This window comes from Scleropages formosus, chromosome 9, assembly GCF_900964775.1.
Source record: "Scleropages formosus chromosome 9, fSclFor1.1, whole genome shotgun sequence".
Classification (NCBI taxonomy): domain Eukaryota; kingdom Metazoa; phylum Chordata; class Actinopteri; order Osteoglossiformes; family Osteoglossidae; genus Scleropages; species Scleropages formosus.
In genome coordinates, this window is record NC_041814.1 from 32643100 (window position 1) to 32656392 (window position 13293).

The following is a 13293-nucleotide window of genomic DNA, read 5'->3' on the forward strand; positions in this document are numbered from 1 at the left end:
CCCAGTACATTTACATGTACATTTCATTTATGCCCATGTGCCATGTAAATGGGAACAAGAGAACGTTTACTCTGCCCGGAATAGCTGGTGGCTGGCCGGCCCAGCTGGGCTCAGCCCGAAAAGGCAACGTGGCAGGGCCATGTGGGCCTACCACTCTCAAGGTCCAACATGGGGGTCAGGTGCGATGCCTTTCGGGCAGCAGGAGGGGACAGGGTGGCGCATGGTGTCACGGCCCCTCACAGCAGAAACTGGCTCTTGGCACATGGAATGTAACCTCACTTAGGGGGGGAGGAGCAAAAATTGGTGCGGGAGGTTGAGCGATACCAGCGAAATACAGTTGGGCTTACCTCCACCCACAGTGTTGGCTCTGCAACCAAACTTCTCGATAGGGGGTGGTCTCTCTCCTACTCAGGAGTTACACAAGGTCAGAGGCGCTGGGGGGTGTGGGGATACTTACATCCACCGGCTGGCTGTTGTCCAGTTGGAGTTTATCCCGGTGGACGAGAGGGTCGCCTCAGTGCGACTTAAGGTCGCAGAGAGGAAAACTTTGACTGTTGTGTGTGCTTATGCACCAAACAGCAGCTCAGAGTAATCAACCTTCTTGGAGAGGTAACCCTAACCCCACCTACAGGCTCCATAGTCCTGCTGGGGGACTTCAACGCTCACGCTGGCAATGACTGGAAAATCTGGAGAGGGGTGATTGGGAAGAACGGCTTGTCCGATCTAAACCCGAATGGTGAAATGTTATCGGACTTCTGTGCTAGTCATGGTTTGTCCATAACAAACACCATGTTCGAACACAAGGATGCTCGTAAGTGTACTTGGTACCAGAGCTCCTTGAGCCAAAGGTCAATGATTGACTTTATAGTCGTTTCTTCTGACTTGAGGCCACATGTTCTGGACACTCGGGTGAAGAGAGGTGCTGAGCTGTTAACCGATCACCATCTGGTGGTGAGTTGGATCAGATGGCGGGGAAAACTGATGGACAGACCCGGTAGGCCCAGACGTTTAATGAGGGTGTGCTGGGAACGACTGTCAGAGGACCCTGTCCAGAATGATTTTAACTCACACCTCCGGGAGAGCTTCTCCCATGTCCCAGAGGAGTTAGGGGACATGGAGTCTGAATGGACCCTGTTCAAAACCTCCATTGTGAAAGCAGCCAGGCACAGCTGTGGCCAAAAGCGTGTTGGTGCCAGCCAGGGTGGCAACCCAAGAACCTGCTTGGTGGACACCGGTGGTGAGGGAAGTCGTCAAGCTGAAGAAGGAGGCCTTTAGGGCCTGGTTGGCTCTGAGGACATCTGACTCGGCACACAGGTACCAGCAGGCAAAAAAGTGGCAGCGGCTACAATTGCAGAAGCAAAGCCCAGAGCATTGAAAGAGTTTTGAGAAACTATGGAAAATGGCTTTCGGTCGGCCTCAAAGGGGTTCTAGAGAACCATCCGGTGGCTCAGGAAGGGTTTGAGGAGCTTTGCTCAAGCTGTGCTCAGCAAAGGTGGAGAAACTCTGAGCTGAAATGAGAACATTGTAGGAAGATGGAAGGAGCATTTTGAGGAACTCCTAAACCTGAGAGATACGCCTCTCTTACAGGAGTCAGGGCCAGAGGATTCCGGGGTATCAGAGTCCATTTACCTGGTAGAAATCACTGAGGGAGCTGGAAAGCTCTGCAGTGGCAAAGCACCAGGGGTGGATGAGATTCACCCAGAACTGCTTAGGGCCCTGGATGTTGAGGGTTGTCATGGCTGACATGCCTTCACAATGTTGCATGGACCTCGGGGACAGTGCCTTTGGATTGGCAAACTGGGGTGGTGGTCCCTATCTTTAAGAAAGAGGACCGGAGAGCGTGTGCCAACTATGAGGGTATCACATTTTTCAGCCTCCCTAGGAAAGTCTATGCCTGGGTGCTGGAATGGAGGCTCAGGCCAATAGTTGAACCTCAGATTGAAGAAGAACAATGCAAATTCCATCCTGGCCATGGAACAGTGGACCAGCTTTTTACCATTTCACAGCTAACTGAAGGAGCATGGGAGTTTGCTAAACCAGTCTACATGTGTTTTGTGGACTTGGAGAAGGCCTATGACTGTGTTACCCAGGAAATTCTGTGGGAGGTGCTTCGGGAGTATGGGATGCCGGGGCCACTACTGCGGGCCATTGGATCTCTGTACAGACGGAGCGAGAGCTGTGTCCGCATACTCGGCATTAAGTCAAGCCTGTTCAGTGTGGGTGTTGGACTCCACCAAGGTTGTGCCTTGTCTATACTCCTGTTTGTGGTTTTCACGGACAGGATATCAAGGCGCAGTCGAGGTCAGGAGGGCATTCCGTGTGTGAGTCGGAAGGTGATGTCTCTGCTTTTTGCGGATGATGTTGTCCTTTTGGCACCGTCACATGGCTGCCTCCAGCACACACTGGAACAGGTTGCAGCCGAGTGTGAAGCAGTGGGGATGAGGATCAGCACCTCAAAGTCTGAGTCCATGGTTCTCTCACGGAAAACGATGGCATGCCCCCTCCAGGTAAGGGGAGAGAATTTGCCCCAGGTGGAGGAGTTCAAGTATCTTGGGGTCTTGTTCACGACTGAGGGAAGAAGGGAGCGTGAGATCGGCCACAGACTGCGAGCAGCGGCAGCAGTAATGCGGTCGCTGTACCGGACTGTAGCGGTGAAGGGGGAGCTGAGCCATAAGGCAAAGCTCTCTATGTACTGGTCGATCTACGTCCCTACCCTCACCTATGTTCATGAACTTTGGGAATGACCGAAAGAATAAGATTGCAGATACAAGTGGCTGAAATGAGTTTTCTCCACAGGGTGTTGGGACTCACTCACCATGACAGGGTAAGGAGTTCTGACATCCGGGAGGAGCTCGGAGTAGAGCCGCTGCTCCTCCACATTGAGAGGAACCAGTTGAGGCGATTTGGGCATCTGGTAAGGATGCTTCCCGGGCGCCTCCCTTTGGAGGAATTTTAGACACGGCCAACTGGGACAAGACCCTGAGGTCAGCCCAAGACCCGCTGTAGGGATTATATCTCCCGGTCGGCCTGGGAACGGATGGGGATCCCCGGGCTGAGCCGGAGGAAGTTGCGAGGGACAGGGACGTCTGGGCTTCTCTGCTCTCCCTATTGCCACCGCAACCCTAGAAGGACAAGCGGTCTAGGAAATTGATGGATGGATGGATGGATTTCATTTTATTTAGCAGACGCTCTTCTCGAAAACGACATACATCTCAGAGAAAAATACACAGTTCATTACATCGACAGAAAGAGAGATTTGCATGGAGAAGTGTGATTCCAAAGCACAGTTAATTTGTCACAATCCACCATATGAACCGGTGTACTGCCATGCCCACACCTTCAGACCAACACGGAACACCTGTGACTCAACGCAGATCGCAGCATAAAAGGCTGCGTCGGACAGCCAGCTGATGCGGAACCTTGATCTGCCTCCTAGTTAGCGACCTTCTCCAGCCCTTTACCTGTTCCTGAACGCCTTCCCCAAACCCGTACCTCGTTCCCCCGATCTACTGCCTCCTTTGGATTATCGACCTCTTGCCTGAACACTGACCTCGCCTTTTGGATCCTCCCTGTTACGACGTTCGCACCTCGAAGACCTTTGCCCGTCCTCTGACCTCCGCTCTTGGATTTCCCCGAAGACACCACGATCATCGCTCTGCACTTGGGTCCGCCGCCTCCCTCTGACGCGACCATGACATGTACATTGCATGAGTAGCTGCATAAAGGTTGATTCATTATTGTACAATTAATAATGAGCGAAATGCACTGAGTACCAAGGACACGCAGCCCAAACTCTCACTGCCTGCAGACAGCACTAGAGACGTTGCGTTAACATGAGATCATCTCGCAATAATTATTTCCACTGACTCATGGCTCACCGGACAAGTCTGACCACTCAGAGCAGCTCAAGATGGACAAAGGGAGAGAAGGAGAATGGGACAGAGGGATAGCGGGACAGACAGAGGGACACTGAGAGTGAAGCACATTTACATTTACTTGGACATTTATTCATGAATCAGGCATTCATCTTGGAGAAAAGCGCACAGAGCTCATCACAGGTCCACAAGAATCACATGTGAGAAGCGCTACACTCAGGCGCTTCCTTGCTGTCACTGAGTAAGACATCCTTCATCCGGGGGGTAATGAGGTCAAATCCAGCAAGCAGGTCGGGTCACGCCGCAGCGAAACAGCTCGCTTGGTCCCGGAGCCGAGGGCGGCGCGCCACTCTTTCCAGCACTGCACAATTACAAGTAATGACATGTTCACTTTGATTGAATTTCCACGTTATCGTCTTACGGCACCCAGAGAAACTCGAGCTTCTGTTTCCTAATCAAATGCACAGAATCTTTCTTAATTTCTTCATCCGATTTGTGTTGCGCGAGAAGGAAAAGGAGAGAAAGGATCCCACACGTCTGTCTCCCACGGGTTCTCCGCTCACTGCCGCGCTCGTGACACCGAGCTCTTCTTCTCCTCCCCCCCCCCCGGAGCTGCAGACATTTCCTCACGGCAAATCTCCACCTACAGCTCAAGCTCTCTGAGACTGAGATCCTCCACCTCCCAGCTGGACCGTGCACCCATGGGGGGCTCTCTGTCGAGCTGGACACTCACTCAGAACCTGGGAGAAACGATGGACTGTGCCCAACTGTGCTCTGCCGGCATCAATCCGGTGGATGGTGTTTCTAAAAACCCTTAAACTAACATGGGCTCCTGAAAACAAAAACACGCACATGCACACGCACACAGACACACACACACAGACACAGACACAGACACACACACACAGACACACACACACACACACACACACAGACACAGACACACACACACAGACACACATATTTAGCTTTTGTCTGTGCTGGTGGGAATTTATCTCCTGATCACATAGCCCTGCGTTTCACCGATACCTTCAGGTTTCCTCACCAACATCAAGGCACCAGAGCATGAGGAAGAGGCAGGTGGAGAGTATGGTGGTACAGGCAGATAACAGGAGGTGTCAATATGAAAAAGATACGAGAAAGATAAGTAAAGGCCCAACAGGCTCATCTTGCTCCTCCTGCTGACCTGCTCTCCACTTTGCCGACACTCCAGCCCTGGGTCTGGGTGAAGACGAAGGCTCTTCGGAGCGCCAGGGAGGGGCCACGGCAGGGCCACGGGGCACTCTGCTGGTGCGCGGCTAATGATGCCGAAAGTGCGTCTTTACTCTTCCGACGTGCTCCGACATGAATGTTCCCGTAATTCCGTACAGTCCGATTACTGCACGATCTCTCTGGAAACTCACAAAATGTCTCGTGTTTTTCACGCTTCTTTTTCCATGGCAACAATGGTAGGACGTTTCAGACCTTGAGCCTTTTGGGGGTTAGGAGTTGAGCCCATGGACTACGGATCCCAGCAGACAGCAGGAACCACTACAGTTAAGGAGGAGAAAGTGACAAATGAGAGGCAGGAGGTATCTGCCCTCGAACCTCAGCAATGTGGTTCTCATCACTTTATGACGCTTCATTTGACATGGATACATTAAAGCAATGAACTGTGGTGTGTGGGGGGTGCAGCCTCCTGCCACTCAGTCATTCACCACACCCAGTCACAAATGTTATTGTTCCTCCTGCCCTCGAACGATGAACGACTTTACAGCGTCCAACAGGAAGGAGCAGTGAGGACGGTATGAAATTAGCCACTTTGTGCTATTAGATCAGATCACTTCTGCAAAGCCCCCCTCCCTGTCCAGGGCTGCTCTGCGTTGCTTGGAAACAGGCTGAGAACCTTGAGATGTGTGGAATGGCAGCTTTCGGAGATGACGCAGTGGGACTGCTCTTCTTTGCTTCTGGCCATTCCCTCACTCTTCATCTTCACCCCCAACCGTTTTCCTCCCTCTTCATCTCCATCTCCAGTTGTTCCCTCACTCTTCATCTCTACCTCCAGCTGTTCCCTCACTCTCCATCTCCACCCCCAGCCATTTTCCTCACTCTTCATCTCCATCTTCAGCTGTTCCCTCACACTTCATCTCCATCTCCAGTTCCTCACTCTTCATCTCCACCTCCAGATGTTCTGTCACTCTTCATCTCCAGTCCCTCACTCTTCATCTCCACCACCAGTTGTTCCCTCACTCTTCATCTCCGGTTGTTCCCTCCCTCTTCATCTCCATTTCTAGTTGTTCCCTCACTCTTCATCTACATCTCCAGATGTTCCCTCACTCTTCATCTCCATCTCCAGCTGTTTTCCTCCCTCTTTATCGCCACCTCCAGTTGTCCACTTTTGCTCTTCTCCTTCAGCCAGTCCCTCAGTCTTCCTCTCAACCGCAGGTTTTCCTGTTCTCCTCCTTCTCCCCGTCTGTGGCTCTAATTGAGTATCATCTGAAATGTTATTTTTTCCCTCAACTGTCAATCTTTTTTGTTGATTGGAGCATCACGATTACATTGAGCACATTCCCTTCAGTCACTGGTGACCTTTATGAATAATTTAAGGGCGATTGTTGCTTAAACAGTTTAGTATTGTACAAGTGTCCTGTGGGACATTTCGATAAATGATTGGTATCTGGAGAGAACAACTGATTACATTTAGTTCGCTATGACGTTCTGCATGTAAGATCTTTACACACAATCGCTCTTCATTTACTGGGATTCTGCAGATCGAAAGATGGCACAGTGAACACAGCAAGTGCAAACGTTTAGGAAATCATGCGGTAAAATGTGCAAAAACACACCATGTTCGATTTTGCATTCAGCAGAGGCTCCCCTTACATCTCTTCACTGAGACACTGAGCAGGACTTGTTTACTTCGACATGCCCCGAGAACCATGGTTATTTTAGTGCAGTTTTTGTAAAGCATGGTAGATGTCAGTGTGAAACGCAGCGGCGAATGATGAAGGGCTTCGACTGGGAAAGCGCTCCTAAGCTTGACGTACCCAGTGTTAGAGATTGAAAAGCTGTCAACTCCATCATCACTGCCTCTCAATGTCAGCACAGGTTTCGCGAAACACCACACAGTGTGAGCCGCCCATCCAGAGCGTGCCATCGGGGTCCCCTCTTGGGCGTCACCTTTCGGTCAGAGGAGAGGCATCAGGCAGCGACAACCACGGGACAGCGGAGTAGGCAGCACGTGCTGTCGACACAATGTCATGGTGGACGAGAACAGCTTCCTTTGGCATCCTTCAAATATTTGTTTTTGTTCACATGAAAGTAGGCAGGAGTGGAAAGTGGAATTAAGCACTAAAATAGCAGCACTCGTGGTCAATCACATCTCTTAATGTAAGTTAATGGATGAACGTAAAGGCTCGGCTGGCTCTCCTCCAACACCATTTGAACTTACGGCACCGCTGCTTGTCCGCTCTCAGTGCGATTCCATATGGCGACTCAGAGTGCATCCGGCACGGCCTCGTAATTGCCCTTTATTTGAAGGAATCCATATTCACATCTGTCATTTCATAAATGCACCTTTTCACATATGAGCAGCTCCAGTCAAAACTGGATTTATCGTAGTAATAAGGTGCCACTTTAACCCCCAAAGACTAAACCTGCTCCAAAATGACACCGCAAATCAGAATAACAGCTCAAGAGCCACTATTTCAGCACTTCTGTTGTGGTACAAGTTTGGACTCTTACCTTCCAACTGAACATCTCAGGTTTGGACCTCCACCCCCTGCTGCAGTGCCCTTGAACAAGGTACTCAGACTGATATGGTAAAAATTACCCTGCTGAAACATTGCAAAGTTGTTTACCTAATAGTGTACTTACATCTAAGGTGTCACTTAATTACTTTTTAACAGCAACTTGTATTTTTACATGTACATGTACATGTATTCCTTTATCAGACACTTTTCTCCAAAGCGACGAACATCTCGTAGAAAATACAATGTGTTCATTACATGAGCAGAAAGAGACACATTGATGCAGACGCATGATTAGTTTGTTTCTTTCCACCATATGAACTAATGTTCATCACACAAGTAGCTGCATAAAACTTTATCTGAATATCGATGATTTCTGATCACCTTCCTAGTAATAATTTTATTTATTTATTTTTTTTAAATATAAATAAACATTTACGTTACATTTACATTTACATTTACATGGTAGTGTGGTGCTTAGTGCTGTTGCCTTTGGACCCAAAGCTTGCAGGTTTGAATCCCACCTCCTCCTGTAGTACCCTTCAGCAAGGTACTTATACTAAGTTGCTGCAGCAAAATTACCCAGCTGTATAAATGATAAGTACTGTAGTTGTAAGTTGCTTTGGAGAAAAGCATTAGATGTGAAATTAGGTCCCCATGAAAAAGGGTGGCTGCTGAATAAATAACTAATAATTTCATAGCCACATCAGTGTGCGTTTGGGTGGCACAGCAAGTAGCACTGGCGTCTCTGTGCCTGGGTGGTGCAAGAGGTTGTGGGTTTGATCCCAGCTCAGTCTGTGTGGAGCTTGTGTGTTTCCTCTGGGTGCTCTGGTTTCCTCCCACAGTCCAAAGACATGCTGTTCATGTTCCCCCATAGTGTGTGAATGATAGAGAGAGAGAGTGTGTTCCACTGATGTATGGATGAGTGACCTATTGTAAGTAGCGTACCTAGCAGTGTATGTCACCGCAGTGAATGAGATGTGGGTTGGTGACTCTACATGGAGTTCACTGGAAGTCGATTTGGAGAAATGAAGTAGTGTGAATGTTTGTATCTGCAGGTACTGTGACATGTCCAGGTAGTGGACATATGGTGACCTGGACCTTCACTTTCACAGGAAGCCACAAGTTGTCAATTCATCCTTCATAAGGACCAAGCGGAGCAAAGGTGACCCACAGTACACACGATTCATCTCGTCCACGGCTCTGAGAGCAAAGAGAGGAGAGCCACTTGGCACAGAATCGAGTAACAGACACAAGGAGGAGATCAAGAACGAGAGCAAACAGCTCGGTGTGGAACCGAAACAATCACAGCGGCAGCACCTGCTGCATGGCATCTTGGGAAGGGAAGGAGTGGCGCAGACACAAGGAACTCGGAGCAGGACGAGCGGCACGGATGGCAGGGGGGCTTTGTGTGGAACGGGGAGCAATGAAAGGAGGCTAATAAGACAGACGATTAAAACATTAGTCATGAATATAAGTGCACAAAAGCAGGGCAGCGCAAACAGGCCTCATCGGGACGCAAGTGACGCCACGGACGTGATAATGAAGCACAGAGCAGACAAGTCAGTAAATATCATGAGAAGGACTGACAACAAAGGACTATTATGAGATAATCATAGCTGTGCGCACGTCGCTTTTTTGTGGCTCAGGACAAAATTTCCACTGCAGTGGCCAATTTGCTGCATCACAAAATGGTAATATTGTTACATAAATTGTCTTATGGAAACGGAGAGTCCGAAAGAGCGAGGAGAAAGAAACGACGCAGAAAGTCGCCATCAGGTGACGATGTTACCCTCAATCTACGGTCACTGGCTTGGTGTTGCCACCTAGAGCCCAGTAAGAGGCACTGAGCATCGCAGCGTCCAAAATAACCCACCTTGAGCCCCTCCAGTGCTTCTGACACGCCTGAGTTTTCACATTGAGAGGTACTGTACATTTATTCCTTCATCCGATGCTTTTCTCCAAAGCAACGTGTCTCAGAGGACGTCGCAATGTGTTTAGCTGACGCTTTTTTTTCCAAGGCAAGAAATCAGAAGATGATTCAGTCCAAAAGAGGTGTTTTGAGACTTTTCCTAAATGCAGAGAGAGAGTCAGCAGTTCTGAGAGAGGGAACTCATCTCATCATATCAGAGGTCATTCCACCTCTGTGCTTTTCATTTTGGACCTTTTGTGTGTGGGACCACCAAGCAGGCAGAGGGGTTGAGGTGGAAGATCTGTTGATTGTTTTCTAGAAGAGAAAGGCAGCGTGGGAGGCGCTGACAGGACCGAGGGAGGAGGTGTACATGGAGAAGAGTAGGGGGCCCAGTACTGAGCCCTGTGGAACACCAGTCGAGAGAGGCTGAGCAGATGATCGGGAGCCACACCAGACCACTTGGTACGATCTAGCTGACAGGTGGGACTCGAACCCGTTCAGTGCTCTTCCTTGATGGCAAACTGTCCAAGAGAGGAGAGTAGAACGCAGCGGTTGACAGTCTCCAGTGCTGCAGACAGGTGGAGGAGGACGAGCACCGAGGAGAGGGAGGCGCTCTAGTTGACCGGAGAGCGTCCGGCACTGCGAGAAGAGCTGTCTCGGTGGAATGAGCGACCTTGAATCCGGAGCCATTACTGTCGAGGAGATCATTCTGGGCGAGGAGTTCAGACAGCTGGTCACAGGTTCCATGGTTTTTGACGGAAGAGGGAGGACAGAGACTGGACTGCAGTTCTGGAGCCAGTTTGGATCCAGAGAGAGAATTTTTAACAGTGCTGAGAGGAGAGCTGTTTTGAGGGCACATGGGAAGCAACCAGAGGAGAGTGAGGAGCTGATGATCATGGGGATATTCTACCTCATGTGAAAAGTCATAGATTTGGTCCACATTAGTTAAAGTATGAGTTTTACTGCCTCTGTTTCCTCACGGGTTTCATCATTTTCCATATGTGTCTCGGCTCTGAGCTTCAGTGCTGCTGCTGGAGGTGCCACAGCAGAGTAACCCTGCAAAGCGACTGATGGTGTGAGAGAAGGGTCAACAGAGACAGACAGGAGGTGTTGACTTTTCTAGCACCTGGAGCCAGTGGCCTAGAAAGGTGAGAAGTAACTCCCTGCGAGTGTGTGAAAGGCTGCTCTCTCTCACACCACCCACGTGTCGTGGTGTCTGGGCGCCGTCTCGCTCAGGGCTATGTTAACAAGCAGGGACTCAGCAGGCCTGAGGGACAGCAAAGCGGCTGTCTGCTGAACATCATTAAAGTCATGCTCTCAGTGCCTGTGTGGCTTTCACATAGAGAACTGAGCTGTACACACGCGCGCGCACGCGCGCACACACACGTTTCACTTGACAAATTGAAGACAAGTAGAAAAGCACAGACTCTCATCACTCTTTGACACTTTGTCCTCAGTGCAGTGCCGTCCTGCCTTACTGAAAATCCCTCCGTAAGATGAACTGTCGTGACACAAACACGTGCAGCAATTACCACAAGGCGCAATGGTCAGTGTTTCTACTACATTTCTGCTAAACTGTCACCAGATCCCACTAAAATGGAGGGATTTACTTTAATAGTAGACATTAGCTCTCCAAACGCAGCGTAAGAGTGTAGTTTACTTCAGGGATTACTCTAATACTGTATGGCTTCATCATCATCATCATCATCATCATCATCATCATCATTATCGGGGGGGCACGGCATCACAGCTAATAGCGCTGCTGTCTCACAGCGCCCAGGTGGTGTGAGAGGACGTGGGTTCAATCCCCACTCAGTCTGTATGGAGTTTGCGTGGGTTTCCTCCCACACTCCAAAGACATGCTGTGCAGGTTCACCCACAGTGTGTAAGTAACAGAGAGAGAAATGAGGTGTGTTCCACTGATGTATGGGTGAGTGACTCATTGTAAGTAGTGTATCTAGCAGTGTAAGTTACCCTGGTGAATAAGGTGTGTGGGCTGATAACACTACATTTGCTAAATAAATAAATATAAATATCCCCAGATAAGCCTTTATACAGCCACTACTCCGGGATTGTATGTGATTGTTTGTGTCTTATTATAAAAAAAAAAAAAATGGTAGGAGGTTATCAGGATTCATCTATCCTGTGTTTTATGCACTTACTCGAGAGATGAACATGGTGCATCAAGCGGAAGGTAACAAACTAGGTTTACTTAACAGTCACACATCTGCAACTATATCTCTTTCTCTTAATGTAATGAACACATTGTATATTCGCTGAGATGTACGTTGCTTTGGAGAAAAGCGTCTCCTAAATGAGTAAATGTAAATGTATTAATACTATGTGTCTGTCTGCCTGCACTTGTGCTGCGCTGTCCAAATTCCTACGTACCATAAGTTTAAACACTGATACACTCACAGATGATATTCTGTATATACATATCTGTTGAAATTTAATGCAAAAATTAGACACAACAGTAAAGACAAAGTAAATGTATGAAAGCAATGAATTCACACTCAGTGGAAAAAAAGTGACATGGTGTCTTACAGCACTGGGCTGCGCCACTGGACACGGGTTCAGTTCCCACTCAGCCTTTGGGGAGTTTGCATGTCCCCCCCATGTTGATGGGGGTTTCCTCCCAAAGACACGTTTTGGGTGAACCAGTCACTCGAATTGTCCATAGTGTGTGTGTGTGTGTGTGTGTGTGTGTGTGTGTGTGTGTGTGTGTGTGTGTGTGTGTGTGTGTGTGTGCGCGCGCGCATATCGATGTTGAGCTGGAGATGATTCACTTCACACCATGAACCAAAGTGCTGCGAGACACTTGCTCTCCACATGGTCCCCTGTGTCCAAACACTCAACGACTGCAGGGACATCAAAGGACTCCAGCAAGTAGACAGACCAGTGTGTCCTGTGAGTTGGTACCTAGAGGGTGAACAGGACTGGAGACAGTAGCGCTTCCTGGGCCATACCTGTGTTGCTCACCACCCTGTTGGAGACACAACCCTGAAGCCTGACCATGTGCGCTCTGCCCGTTGGACAGTCCAACATCCCAGGGCACCAGGACACTTTGATGAGCTTATGTCCCTCAAGTGGAATGGCTGGATGGTACTGAAAGCACTGGAGAAGTGAAAAAAATTACCGTTTTCGTGCTGCTGGCTTTCTCCAGATTCTGTGTCAACTGATACCTCACTTAGTCACGTCCACTGACCATCAGTCATCGCTTTTGCCCCAGTATGTTTGTGTTGATATATTTTAATGAGTCCCTGAAGTCTCGCCGTTCAAAAGACTTGAGGGCCATTGAAGGTGACAGTGGAGCTGGAGGAGTGATGACGACTGTGGACGGATGAGCGCAGCACCTTTCATGCGCCGCAAATGAGGCCGGCTGTCTGTCATTCCTGTTGACACAGAGTCTCGTGGCACATGGACACTCGGTCTGCCGTGGTGGGAAAAACAGCGAACGTCATGGGTTACCGACGGCGTCTCACCGTGTCGAGCCATGGAAGTCACCATGGAAATCTGAGTGAAAACATGAGTGCGGTAAAAAAGGGTCACATGGGTTCAGAAGGCCCTTGCGGACATCGGTAGAATCAGGATGGGGAGAAGGTGTGGGGACAGGGCAGGATGTCAGCATGACACACAGGAAATGATGATGGAGTGTGAGAAAGAGCGCGAAGGGGATCAGGCCACAAAAGACAGAGGAACACAAGCAGGAGGGGAGGATGAAACAGGTGGAAGGTAGAAGGAGAAAGAGTGAGAAAGAGCTGGGAGCCAGAGGTTG